Source organism: Orcinus orca, chromosome 17 (genome assembly GCF_937001465.1).
Source record: "Orcinus orca chromosome 17, mOrcOrc1.1, whole genome shotgun sequence".
NCBI classification, from domain to species: Eukaryota; Metazoa; Chordata; class Mammalia; order Artiodactyla; family Delphinidae; genus Orcinus; species Orcinus orca.
In genome coordinates, this window is record NC_064575.1 from 2,580,203 (window position 1) to 2,594,495 (window position 14,293).

The following is a 14,293-nucleotide window of genomic DNA, read 5'->3' on the forward strand; positions in this document are numbered from 1 at the left end:
CCGGGCAGGCTGCTCCGTATCCCAGGGGGGGTCTCCTCATCTAGGAAAGGGGATGATGGCAGACCTCACCTATTGGCTTTTGCTCTGGTTGTGACTGTGGTTAAAATGAAAAGAATTCTTCTCTGGACTCAAAATACTGGCTGACACCAGGTCAGTGTTGTATTGTTATCATAGCAGAAAAAAATAACGTCTTCCGCTCGACACCAAAATTCTCAGAAGAAGAATGCAATGATCAGGTGTTTCCACGTATCTGTACTTACGCTCACAGACCTAAGATTTCTGGCTGTTTGGCAAATGTCTAACTTCGATGTGATGTTTAGTCTCAGAGCTAAAGCGCATACAGTTCTTAGAACAGGCTACTTCCGATACCAAGGTTACTGGCCTGCTAAACATCTACGTCTTAGGTATACCGAAGACAAGCTGTCCGTGAACTGTTTTTCAAATCTTGGGATGTTTCATTATAAAAGTTCATGGAGTTACAGAATTTGAGGAACGAAAAGGACCCCAGTGGACACCAAGCTCAGCCCGGAATGTGACAGATGTTCTCAAAATAAAGCAACTGGTCGAGTCAAGATCATTCAACCCTTAACCATACTTGGCTGTGAGTAGAGCCCAGAGTCCACGGGACCCAGTGTCACTGGACACTATGTCGCTGACAATGTTTGTTTTTCCCTGACCTCTGTGCCCAGAGACCGCATAGCAGAGAATGAGATTAAGAGCATGGATTTGGGGAACAGTTAGATTTGGGCTCAAGCCTCAAGCCTGCTGGTGACCTCAGGGAAAGCACCTGAATGTGCCTCAGCTTCAATTGCTTTATCCGCTAAAAAGGGGTACGAAGGGAAATCTTACAAGTATTACATCACGTAACGCGTGCAGGGGTCTAACACAGCGCCGGCACAGCGCGCGCGCTGGTGAAGGACAAAGATTGCTATTTTATTACTGTCGTCACGTACGTCATCCTTGTTACGAAGAGATTCATGCGCACAATGTTTGCGTCAGAAGTTCTTTTTCTTATTGGCCAAACCTAAGAAATAGTTCTTGGGTTGCCGACTTAACAGGTGTGCGTTGATCGTGAGTGCGTGCATGTGTTAGGGAGAGGGAAGGAGGGAGGTGTGTGTTCCCATCATTTGACAAAGCCAAGTCCTGGGATCCCACGGCTTCTGTCCGTCCCCCTCAGCTCACTTGCAGTCTGCTGTGATACGGCCTATATACCATCTCCAACCACAAAATCTGATTGTTGGAATCTCTGGGATTGACCAGGTTCGATTATGTAGGAACAGTCCCAAGGAAGTAAGTGAAGCAGGCATGGGATGTCACCAAACTCCAACTGTTTATGGGAGCAAAGAAGGGCTACCAGAAGATTCCTGCCACGGGAAATCTAATCAGCTCGTGATTTCCTACAAAAACGCTTGGAAATTTGACCTTCAAACCAAAGATCCACATCAAAATGTACAAACTGTTCTACAATCCGAAACCTATGGCTGGAAGGTAATTCAGCCGAATGCATTTCAGATAAATAAAACCAGTGGAATATTTTATTAGCTCAAAAGGTCTCAGTGAAATAGATTCCATTTACCTGTGAAAACCAACGTAAGCAATATTCGGAAAGGTCTTTTATTCGTTTGTTTTGTTTAGACTTAGAAACTGCCTTTCAGGAGTGAAAAGGTAGAGCTTTAATCCCTAGGAAAAAAATTCCTAAATACCTCATAGAATTAGGACAATCCTTCATGGAGTCAGAAGCAGAAAAAAAGAAAAAAGAAAAGGAAAAAATAACTTCCTCTACCATGAAAAGTACCCACCACGGTACCCCGATCTCCATTCTTTCCCTTCCTCAGGCCTGACATTCTGTAGATGACCGCCCTTATTTGTCCCTACATGTTTTCCAAAATATAAAAGTGAAATAGAGTCCCAAGGGCACAGTACTTGAAAGGTTATGAGAGTTGGAGAATTTTAACCGTGCCTGCCAAATCAGCAGATGGCTTGTTATTATAATTATATGCATCAATAAAACGAATAATCTTTACAAAATTTGAATTTCTACTAAAGTAAGGGATTTAGTAAGCAGATGCAACAGAATGCATTTTGTTTAACCCTTTTGGTAGACGCTGGTATATTTAACACACAAAAAGGTCAAGGGCTCTGTACATAATAGGTTTGCCCCTTTTCTGGAGTAGTCATTTTGTCAGCTTCAATCTTTTCTTGATTTCATTTTCTCCATGAGCATATTTCACCCTCACCCCTTTTTCACCCTTCAGCATAGAAATGTTAAGACTCATTCCTTACCAGTGTTTGTTATTTGAAAGGAGAAAATTTAAAAGAGGTAAATACCTTCATTCTAATTCATACCAAATATGCCACAGACGCCAAAGAGCAAACAGTAGATGCATCTTCCTAGCTGACGGTATTCCTTTACAAATTAGCTTTTCAATAACAAAATTTTTCATTTTTTGTTTTCTTATTCTCTGTAATCTACTTGCCAGGAATGAAAATACTGTTTATTCTATTTAAATAATTAACCATTTCATTTCCGGCTGCTTCTGCCTAACATTGCAAGTCCGGATAACTAAGTTTTGTCCCGTGCCAAGCATGAATTCCCTCATATAGAAATTGGACACATATATGACACATCTGAAAAAAAAAGGGTGAGGCAAGGTTTACACACTGGCCTTGGGCCATGTTTCCTTCATGAGGAAAAACTCAAAATTTAGGAAATTAAATTAAACTACCTATGTTACTTGTAAATTTCGGAAAAGGTGGAGAAAATGTACCATCCATATTGGTATACTTATTTGGCAATGAAATCATGATGTAAATATTTTCTCATGGAAATACCAGGTGTAATTCTTCGTCCTAATAGCATATCAATTAATAGGTATTTTACTCTGATAAACCAACAAATATAATATTTAGGAATATTTGGAGAACATATATTGTGCAAGTACCTCCATACCTTCATATTTACACTAAGTCAAATAAATTAAAATGCTCTGATTTTAAAAGCTATTATACTTTTGTAGTTAATACTACTTTGTAGTATAAATAAGTCACTAGTAAGACTTTGAACGCATTCACATTTCTGAGGTTGACGCAATTTACCTGTGGATACGAGATACATAAGATCAGAAATTCTTCTTAGCAACAAAATTCTCACAGAGTTGCAACTTAAATGTACAGGTCAAACCCTATCAGAATAAACATTCCTACAATCAGAATCTGAAGAGTTAAACCAAAAAAGTAACAAATTCGTACCTGAAAGTTTATAAATTTGATGCTACATTTGACAAAATACTGTTCAAATACCTGTAAAGACACTTGGGTGTCTCTTAAGAGTTCACTGGAATGAAATTTTAAAATATTTAGCCGTCAACTAGTTTCAAGCTTCTTTAAATAGTTCATAGAATAAAATATTTTCCAATCATAATGTCATTGAAAAAGAAAATTTTTTTTTACCAAATCAAAGTATCAATTAAAAGAAACAATCTAAGTCAAAACCTTATGAAATAAATCTCAAAGGGACAAAAAATAAAGATACTAATTTTAAAAAATGAGGAGTAAACCTAACAGTAGTAGATAGAGACCTTTGCTTTAACTAAATATTTAAACTATGGATATTCCGTTCTGAAATGAAATGAATTTCAATTTCACTGCAATGAAATTTAGTGTTTCTGCTTATAGACAGTTGAAATGTAATGAAATTTCAGCATACACCTGACTGCTGTTAATAAAGCTATGCATAATCAGTCTAATGACATATCAATATACATTTGGTATTTTTAACTTGTTACCTTAGACTCGATATGAGCACGCAGCCATGTAAAATGGTTTTCACAGTCTTTCAAGGAATCTCACAAAACTGAGGGCTCTGAAAGTAAACACACGAGAAAGAGCTCTGTAAGGGTGAGGCAAACGTGGAAGCATCTTCACCTGATACTGGCAGGGCCACTCACTGGTTCGAGCTCCAAGGGAAAGTTAAAGCAGCAAAAGCTTTTCAAATACTTACATTATCTTATTTAGTTTTCACAGAAGTTGTAAGGCAAGATTTATCCACCCTGTGCCCCATCTAACAGACCAGAAAACTGAGGCCCAGAAAAGTTCAGTAACTATCCAGGACCACAGATTTGGTCAATGGAAGAGCCAGGTTTCAAACATATGAACTCGGGAAGGGAGTGGGGTAGATTCTCTGGTCACTTGGCGTCACTCACATGACACTTATAACGACGGCCTTATCTCTAGGAAACATGTCATAGTTCTGCTTAGATGGTGGGTAGTTAGGGCTGGAAATGAGCTCCCTGTACTACCCACAGCAAGTCACACAATCCTTTGAACTCATAATACTTATTTCTCAAATAAACCAATCTGAATAAAAGTAACAAAGTTTCCTTCTGTCAACAGAAATGAAGTTCCTCACATTTCTTTGAAGAAGCAATTTATACGGCAGATAAAACCATTTTCTTCAGGTATTTTCAGTTAAATTTTTAAAAACATTTTTCCAATTCAAGACCAATACTGGTGAAAACAAGTTCACGTAAAGCAAAAGTAAGGATCTGTGCCCTGGGATCTTAATTACAACATAGCCCCATTTTATTTTGAAGGGTGACAGTCATATCCCTGTGAAAGTAATCCCACTCAGTTTTATCCACAGCGATGCAGCTAACAGACTTGGGCCAAGATTGCCCACCGTTCGCTGGACTGGAGGGCAGCAGTCAAATACGTATAGCCATCCGAAAGGATCGTGCGTTTTCTGAACATTTCACTCCTGTAGTAACATGATGAACATGAGCACCCGTAGAAAAAATAAATTATACGTCACAAGATTCAGATTTAAATTGTTCAGCACAGAGAGAGGACCTCATGCACCTAGAACGCCCAGAAGGATGACCTAGTTGCATAACTCTGCCTTAAACCAAAATCGTTAGGTTGCACGAGTAGCCACTTTCAGACAGCTCGCTTTTTCCACGAGTTCTGTCCCATTAAAGGCCTGGTGATGAGATGACATATTAGAAAAATCTGAATTGAGTAAAATCGAAGTATCTCTCCCCTACATATAGTTTACTTGAAAGAACGAGACGCAATTATACCACTTTCTTCACAAAATCTATTTCCCTCTAAATTCTGGTTGCTATAAAAATAATACTTAGAGTTTGTAATACATAATACGGTTACATACTCTACACATACAGTCTTAAATGACTCATGTAAAGAAAATGAACGTTGGGAAAGGAGAAAAGTACTTCAAGACAAAAAAATTTAAAAAGTATGTGACCTCTGGTCACCCAGACCATATTATGAACTATTATGAATCTCCCATAAATACCAGTAGGAAGCAATTTATTCCGTATCATAATATTTCCATATTCTCACATAAATAAAAATGTTTCCGGGCAAGTAATGCAAGTTTGCAAACTGGTTTCTATGTAATATGGAGAGTTTTAATTCATGAACAGATGACATGCCATTATGATATTAAATGACAGTGTCTTCAAAACTTGAATCCTGACACAGATATTATGAATCCATCCATTTTAAAACAGCACACTTAACAATACTTTAAAAAATGTTTTCAGTGAGAGTGTCAGAGTTTATTAAACCGTGGACAATCCACTGAGCTGACAGTTCTTAGAATAAAATATGGAATTTACCTGAACGTCGTGGAACAATATCATTCTCTCTTGAACTAAACAGCCTCTGAGTACACACGTCTAAGGCAGACAGACATTTCAGCAAGGCAAATAAGACTTTCTGGCAACTTCCTGTTGCCATATTTCTCTAAAAGGATCCTGCGACGTTATAGTTCAATACTAAAAGCATTTTTCAAGGGACACAGTACCCCCGTGCTACTCAGTGTCAAATAGCTTTGATTTTTTTCCCCCAAGTACAGCAAGCAAATAACCACTAATCCTACTCAGCATTACAGATTCACAGCAATGATTTTATTTGCAGCTTCAAGAGAACTGGAACGCACAGAAAAAGAGGAGCTATTATCTCCTTGTTTTGTTGTGTCTGATTGATTGATTTTTAAGATACTGATTGAGGAAACGGTTGTCCCACATCTGTTAAATACATACTAGTGGAGGGAACAATTTTATATTAACGAGAAAGAACTTCACTGCACCCATTCATACCCCAGTTTCTGTTGTGTCTTAAAAGCAGTAGGACTAACTAAAATCAGAGTTACCTCATGCATTTGAAAGTTTCTCAAAGCTGCACACACACCTGAACGGTCGTCACTTGCAGAAGCCCCCTTTCTCCAGCCAATAGCCCACCTCTCCAATTCAAGTTCCCTTGCATTTTGGAGTACACTCGACTTTGAAATGTAAAAACTTTTATGAAATGGCAAAATGAAACAACCGTAACAGCAACATAAGAGCTTTGATCACTGAAGCAGTATTTCCAGAAGTGATAGCAAAATCCCTCCATCCTGACCTACTTGTCGAGAACCGGACTCGCATCGCCACGGTTAGGCTAAGATTTGTTCTACTTTCTCCCTGGGGCTTAATTGCCAGACTGACTTACCCGCACCTCCTAGCCTTTGTTCTGCCTCTCGTGATGACCTCAGGGAAGCAGTGATGCAGAATAACGCAGGGGTGGGCTAGGGTAGTCCAGTGTTTGTGTCGTTGTGTGGTGTGCAGGGACACTCTGTGATACTCTAGTGAGCTGCTAAGCTTTTTTTGTAGGCTTTGTGTCATTTACTTAACGACCAATCTCATTAGCTGCCAGGGTACAATGGGCTGATGCATTTTCTATGTACATACTCTACACAGTGACCCTCAAGGTTGCCGAAGGTCTATTTAATCAGTCAAATGCTGAATATATTTGCAGTAAATCACTAAAAAAAGAGAGAGAGAGAAAAATATGAGACTCCCGAGGTATCTTGCAGGCTTCCTGTTGAAGGGTGGTTCCTCGCAGGTAATAAAATGCATGCATCTCTAGCCAAAACAAGGGCAGAGCAGGCGGAGAGGAATTCTCTGGTTGGCATGGGTGACCTTAATTTTTTTAAAACAGAACTTTCAGCATCAAAGATATTTTCTCCGAGCAAGGAACCCGGATTTGAAATTTAATTTCTGTCTCAGTTTAATCTTATGAGCAAACCCAAAAAGCGCTGCATCCTTTAGCAGTTTCTCCTGACTCCGAAGTTGCCCCTGCCCCAGTCCTACCCACTGCCCGAGCAGCCTTGGAACTGGCAAAGTTACGTTCCTGCCCTCTTTCCGTGACAAGGTAAAAACCCTTTTAACTCTTATGAAAAATGAAATGCTGACAGCACGGTGAATGACGCCAGCTGTCCATAAGTATCAGGGAGAGCTCTATTGTCCAGCCAGTCCCTGGATAAAATGAACCCTTTACAGCAGAGGCTGTTCAGCTTGGCTAAAGAGTGTGGGGAGAAGCGGAGGAGGTCACTGGAGATTTCGCACACTAATTTAATCTGGGAAAAGGACAGGCTCTGCATCTCCCCTGAACAGACTGGCAGCAATCTGGGCCCCGCAGAACTATCTCCTTTTGCCTGTGCTCTATTTATTCCTTATCTCTGTTTACCAACCGCTAGGTCCCTTTCATTCACACCACGAGGCCGTTTTTCCTACTATCAGTCAGCAGCTGACACTGTGGAAGAGCCTCAAAGGCAAAAAAAAAAAAAAAAAAAAAGAAAAAAGAAAAAAGATCAAAACTAAACCAAAGCTGTATAAACAATGCAACAGTACAAGTAAATGCATAAACCCTGATTCTTAACCCAACCCACAGGGTGCAAACAAACCCACCACAGTGAGCTATGACCACAGAGAAAGAAAAGACCAAAACCATTCATGAAATCACCATCCGAAAAGAAGGGTTTGAATGGCTGCTGGCTGCTGAATCAGGTCAGGGGCGTTCTTACCTCTATCATAATCAATTAAGGAGCAACCAGGACACATTTACCTTGCCGGGGAAGGTGAGCTATACATGTCTAAGGGCAAACTCGCTCTTATTAAGATGCCAGCAGATTAAAAAAAAAAATCCACCAATACGATTATAAGTTAAAGGGAATCCAACAACGTTAACTTTTTCAATACCTCATCGTGTTGGTTACATGTAAACAATTCAAGAAGCTGGGCGTGAAACCTCTATCATTTTTATATGAAGATACTAAAAAGTCCCGTGCAATCCAGCCAACCAGATCTTTTTCCGTGTCCTATGTCAACGTGATTAACGTAGAAAAGGAGTTGGGAAAAGACAACTTCAAGTACAACTTTTTTATCTTTTGAAGACCTCTACAGCGTGTGGGTAAAAACAGAGGCTGGAGTAACTAGTTTGAAGTGCAGAAAGAGGAGAAAACAAAACAAGTGTTATTTTGAACCTTGCAACTTTTGAGTAAATATGAATTCTGAATCTGAAGTAGGCTTTACCTGCATTCAACTCGAGTACTAAGTAAGTCTGAATATTTCGACAAAGGGGAGGATGCCACTTAATATTAGTAGTTCATTGAAGTGATTCGGGATATATATGATTCAGAGTAGGGATACGTATATAGTGTAAGCATAGACACACACACTGCTACCCACATACACATACACAAAATGAGAACGTGTATAATTTGTAATGCTACAGTTCCCTCGATTAAAAATCGTGACTCACTTTAAATTTCCCTGATTTTTTTTATCATTGAAATGATTGGAAATGATTGGTTATTGTCATAAAAATCAACACCGTATTGACTCAGTCACTAAGACCTTTAGTAAAAAAGGGAAGACAAAATGTAGCTCATTATCTAGGATGATCAATTGGACCAGATTTCAGTTTGTGTTTTCACCTATATGCATTATGAGCAATGAAGTCTTTACTACTTTGGATCCTTTTTTCCAAATGAATTAATGAATTAAATTTATCCTTTCACCAGCTGCTAGGCAGCAGATGGAACCATTTCTGAAGCCTTGTTGAATTCAATCCATAAAACTCATTTCCTAGGATTAGCAGTCCAAAGTTTCTTTTAATGTTTATATACCGCTTGGGATTTTGCATTTCATGATGTTAAACTTTCAATTTAACTATTCTTTTTGCACTTCATATCAAACAATTATGATCTTTTGGATTTCTATAGCAGACATGGCAGGTCACATAAGGACAAGAATTAATTTCAAGAGCAATAAAGTCATACAAGTTACATTTTTTGATGTTCGTTCGCATTGCCCTACTACCATGGAAACTATTTGCACTGTGGTTTTCTTTTAATGTCAACCTAAATAATTACATATCTAGTAGCCTGTGATTTTTGTTTATTTACTCATAAATACATTAAAGCTGCAACCAGAAACATTCATTAACATTATGGAAGCTTAAAGTTTTGCAATTGAATTGTAAGCATAAGATTGTTACATTACCTGCAAATAACTACCGTATATGCCGGGTTAATTTATCTAATAAGAATTTAATCCTGACCTTTTAAAATGGTAATAAAGCCAATTACACAGAGTATGCAGATATGCATTTTATAAATCTAACTTTTTAAAAAGCATGCTACCATGGACAGCTCCTAGCATTTTCTATTCTTTTCTAGTTAATTTGCACTTAAAATGTCTAAGTTAAGAAGAACCAGGAAACTTTAAATCTTACTAGCTGATGTTATAGCAGAATACTAATGGCCACTCTTAAAAAAAAAAAAAAGACTCCTTTAAACGTAACTAAATTAGAATCTCTATCAAAGTTCCAGTGTACTTTGAAAGGTTTTAAATACAACTACCTTATTTATGCTCTCCAAGGTACAGTATATCCAAATTTAAAATATAAAAGCTTTTAAGCTTAAAATGATGCTGCCTTCGATAACATAAATACAACTAAAAAAGAGTGAATCACTCTTATGTGCAACAGTGATTTCCGCTAATTTGGCACAAGAAATCTATAGTAATCTAATATTGGGGTAAGCCAAGAAGGCCACATAATCACCACTGAGTAACTGAATATTTAGAATAAGGAGAAAGGAGATCACTGGCAATCTTAGGTTACACACATAAGAGTAGGATAATATGCAGATGATATTTGCAAGGGGAACAAAAGTTAGGGAAAGTCTAATTTCAGTTTTAGTTTAGACTCTGAATCTGATTATTCCCTGGACCTTATTTATTTTTTCCCTAACATAAAGACAGTGTACACAATTATATTGAAGGTTTCTTCATCAATTTTTTTCCCTTGAGTTTATGGAATTTTGCAGTGCTCGTTATGGCATAAGATAAGAGTTGGTGTAACTTTTCTGACAATAAGCCACTTCCTCTTAGAAAAAAATACTGAAGAAGTTATTTTACACACTTTGCCTATTAGCTGCTTTGTTCTTTGAAATTGAAAGAAAAGCTCAGTATACCCCTTTAGGAGACTTCTATGATTTCCACATGTACCAAACCAAAGCATGTTTAATAAATGCCTTGTGAGGATGAAAGGAACATGAGGCCAAGTACTGTTTATCAAGGTATTTGAAATTTTTCTCTATCCTTTAGTAATATTTCACTGAACTCATCCTTCAGCAAAATTTTGTTCAAGGTTCATTTTAAGTCTTTCTCCTTCTTCAGCCTTTTCTAATATCACTCTTTAACTTTCTGAAGAGTCTCCTGACATCTGAATTTATCAAAAAATGAACTGTATCATTTTTTAAGACTCCTCTTCAATTCTCTAAATATTTAAAGACAAGATTATAAATACCGTACTTATCATTTTAAATATCTTTGGGACTTCCCACAAACTCTTTCCCTTACGTGTAGCCATGACCAGCATTTCGACTTTCCAAAAAGAATATATGAAGCATCTTTTTGATATGGTTATTTGTTTATAAAAATAACCTATATTGTTGTGTTGATAACCCTCTTCCCCCCGGAAAAGATTTCCTCTACCCTAGTGAGCTGTCAGATTTGGGATCTCAATGGTAGTTTTTGCGATCTCAGAAATTATTTCCACTTTACTTTGTTTCAGAGAAAAAAGTGTACTAAGTATAATTTTGTATCAAATATTCTGTTGTAAATTTGCACGTCTCAAAAATGTATAGGAACAAAGGCATTATTGATGCAGTATAAATGCAAGTGGACCGAGACATTTTATTCTGAAATCCTTCTCAATGAAGATACAACAATCCTTTCTGCAAAAATTTAAGAAAGAGAGACAGAAAGAGCATTTAAAATAATGACCAAGTATATACCACAGGAGAAACCAGAAACAGAAGTTCAAAACAAACATCAGAAAAACCCGTCTACATACTTCTAAAGTTCAACCTTTAGTGCTCTCATTATTTTTTTCCCCCAGAAACAAAACTCAACATGACGACCTAAGACACAAAAACTTACTACAAGGATGAGGGACTTAAACCTCCGTGCGAGCAGAACGCGGTTCCAAAGTTTTCAACTTACTTTTTTGTTCGTTTCCAAAACTTATATTTCTCTCCTCCCTTGTGTGCTGAACGGAAGCACTAAAGCTGTTTCTTTGAAAGGTAGTTCCCATGATATGACATCCAGTGCCTCTGACTGCTCAGAGATAAGCACCTGCCTTGTGTCCTCTCTTTACGTCACACCTCCCTATTCAGACCTTCTCAATATGATTCCCATTTGCACATCAACAGCCTCACGCGCATACACAGATTTTTTTTCGGCTCTGGGCCCAAAACTTTCACTTTAATTTTCATCACATGATTGCCGTGGCATATGTCCTTCCAAACCTCCCATATATCAGTCATCATGCAAATGAGACGGAGTATCACTCCTCGGCAGCAGATGGCCAGGGATGATAACAATGGCTCAACAGAGGAGATGCAATGTCCCTGACTTTATCGCCACGGCAACAACAACCTAAAATATATGTAATGGAAGTGGCGCTTATTAATTTTGCAGGCTCGAGTGTTCTGATTTTGTGAGTGAATGGGCTGAGTTAAAAAGGGGGCTGTGTCCTCCTGCCTTTAGAAGACTATCTATAAAAGCCAGGGACCTGGAAATTATTTTCAGTGACTAAGAAGGCAACAGCCTAGCAATTATTTGAGTAATTAGGTGTAATTCCTCCCTGTAGGCCTTGTACCCTCCTGTGCTTGCTTCACAGAAGCTCACGCATTAGACAGGCACAGATACTGAAAAGAAAAGTGCCTCAAGATACAGCGGGGGAGCTTGCAGGAGCCCTGTCACTTGGCCTCCACCAGGCTTGGTAAACACAAGCCCCAAGCTATAAGTAAATAGAGGCCCCACTTCACAAACACAGACCAATTAAAATGACAAAGGCGACCACACTTCTGGGTGGAGCTTAGGGGAGCTCGATGCTGCACGGGGCTCCCACACAGAATGGTCTCCAGCTCCGAGCCCCCCGGCGCCCCATCCCTGCATCCCCATCCCTGCCCCTCACACTGGACCCTGGCTTCACTTCCCTCTGCAGGTCGTGCCCAGCTCGCCAGGGAATTTTTTCATGTGGCTCTTTTCATCCCTGACTCCTAGCGGATCCTCGATCTGCTACTCACTCCTAACCGTATGAAAGAAATGAAATCATGGGAAGAAAAAAAAACCCAATCAATCCTTCAAAAATGTGCAGCAAGCCCTTTTACATTGGAAAGGGCAGACCCCCAAACGGCCAAGACAAGTGGGAGCTTTTAGGGAATGGGACAAAAACTCGAGAGGAAAAATCTGGCTTCCAGATATTTTCTTGGAAAGTATTTTTTGAAACACCCTTGGCAGTATTTTCCGACTAACCGATAACATAATGACGATTCCACTTTTTGTTTGTTTGTTCGTAGGGTTGAACCACATAGCAACATTTTGAAAAGTTGGAGTCGATTTATTTTTCAAAGAAAAACCACCATGGCAGTAGCATCTTATGACAGCAAACTAGGTTCTGTGTCCATAATGGGAAAAAAAAGATATTAATAAGAATTTATTGCCTTAGAAGAGGAAAACTATAAAAAAATTTTTAAAAGAATTAAAACCTTCTCACATCCTTTCAACCTTGAACAAACCTCAAAGACACCGTGCTAGGCTCTCTGAACAGATGAGGGATGTGAGATAAAGGATCTTAGTGTTCTCCTCCAGCAGGACCTTAATGAATTGTTTGAGACCCTCTCCCCGCACTGTTCTGTGTCGCGGTTTCCCGAGAGGTACCAGAATCCTGCCCCCTTCCCCGACCCCAGACCTGGAGCCCAGGCCCAGGATAGGACTCCTCCAGCCTCCAACTGTCTGTTCACCGAAACAAAGCAGTCTACCACTTGCTTGGATCGGGTGCAATATTAAATGCGTTACAACCTGAGTGTGTGGGGTTGCAGTTCATGCTTACATTCACTGGCCTTCCGAGCGTGTGGGCCATCAATTCACCCATGTTTCACAACACTTTGTCGTTGTAAATAATCTGATTGCCTAGTGCAAAATTTCATCGTGCTATTTAATCCTCCAATGCAAGGACAAATGAGGAGCAGAGGATGTTCACTCTGAAAATCTCCACCCTGGGAGTGTAGGGTACTCAAATCCCGCTCTTTGAAATGAGTTGCTTTCCTGAGCTGTCACCCATACCATCAGTGAACCTGCACAAGATGCAAATGTTTGCAGTGTAGTAACGACATGGATTTCTAGCGGACAGACCAGGCGCTTGACCAATTTCAGTGACTTTACTGACCCTATTGACACTGAAGTAAACCATCACCTACTATTGAAAACATTTTTCAAGAACAGCTTTATTGCAATATAAATGACACACTGAATTAGTTACCCATGGAAAGTATACAATTTAATGGTGTTCATCTTGTTCATAGTTGTGCAACCATTATCACAATTTTAGAGCACTTTCATCACCCCCAAAAGAAATGCCGTAACCATTAGCAGTCCCTCGCCATTCACCCCTCTCCCCCCATCAGCCACTCTAACTCCCTCCTTCAGGCCCAGATAACCACTAATCTATTTCCCGTCACGATGAACTTGCCTATTTCGGACATTTCATGCTAATAGTACAGTATCTTGTCCTTTGTTCCTGGCTCTTTCATGTGGCGTATTTTCAAGGTTCATCCACGGCATGGCACGTGTAAGGACATTTTTCTTTACTACTGACTGTGCTGGTTCACTGTTTGGATATACCACATTTTATTTATCCCGTCACCAGCTGATGGACAGCTATGAATAGTGTTGCTATAAACATTCATATACAAGTTTTTGCGTGGAGGTATATTTTCATTTCTCCTGGGTGTATTCCTCGGAGTGGAATTACTAGGTCATTTGGTAGCCCTACCTTCTGAATTGTTTTCCACACCATTTTACGCTCCCATTGGCAGTACACAAGGGTTCTAATTTCTCCACATCTTCACCAACACTCGTTATTATCTATCTATCTT

General features: G+C 39.1%; 1 protein-coding gene across 8 annotated transcripts in view; it reads right to left on the reverse strand.

The window, feature by feature from the left end:
• The window catches only part of ST18 (ST18 C2H2C-type zinc finger transcription factor), a 131,010-nt gene extending 119,454 nt beyond the window's left edge, over positions 1-11,556 (reverse strand). For 3 of the 8 annotated variants that reach the window (XM_049700602.1, XM_033437671.2, XM_049700601.1), the window contains exons 1-2: positions 11,355-11,551; positions 3,786-3,862 (exon numbers count right to left, since the gene is read on the reverse strand). The gene's annotated coding sequence lies outside the window, so the exon portion shown is untranslated. Of the gene's footprint in view, positions 1-3,785; positions 3,863-6,513; positions 6,644-11,354 lie in introns of those variants that run through there. The other 5 variants (XM_049700605.1, XM_049700606.1, XM_049700600.1 and 2 more) reach the window with 3 other exon arrangements.
• Positions 11,557-14,293: the final 2,737 nt, after the last annotated feature.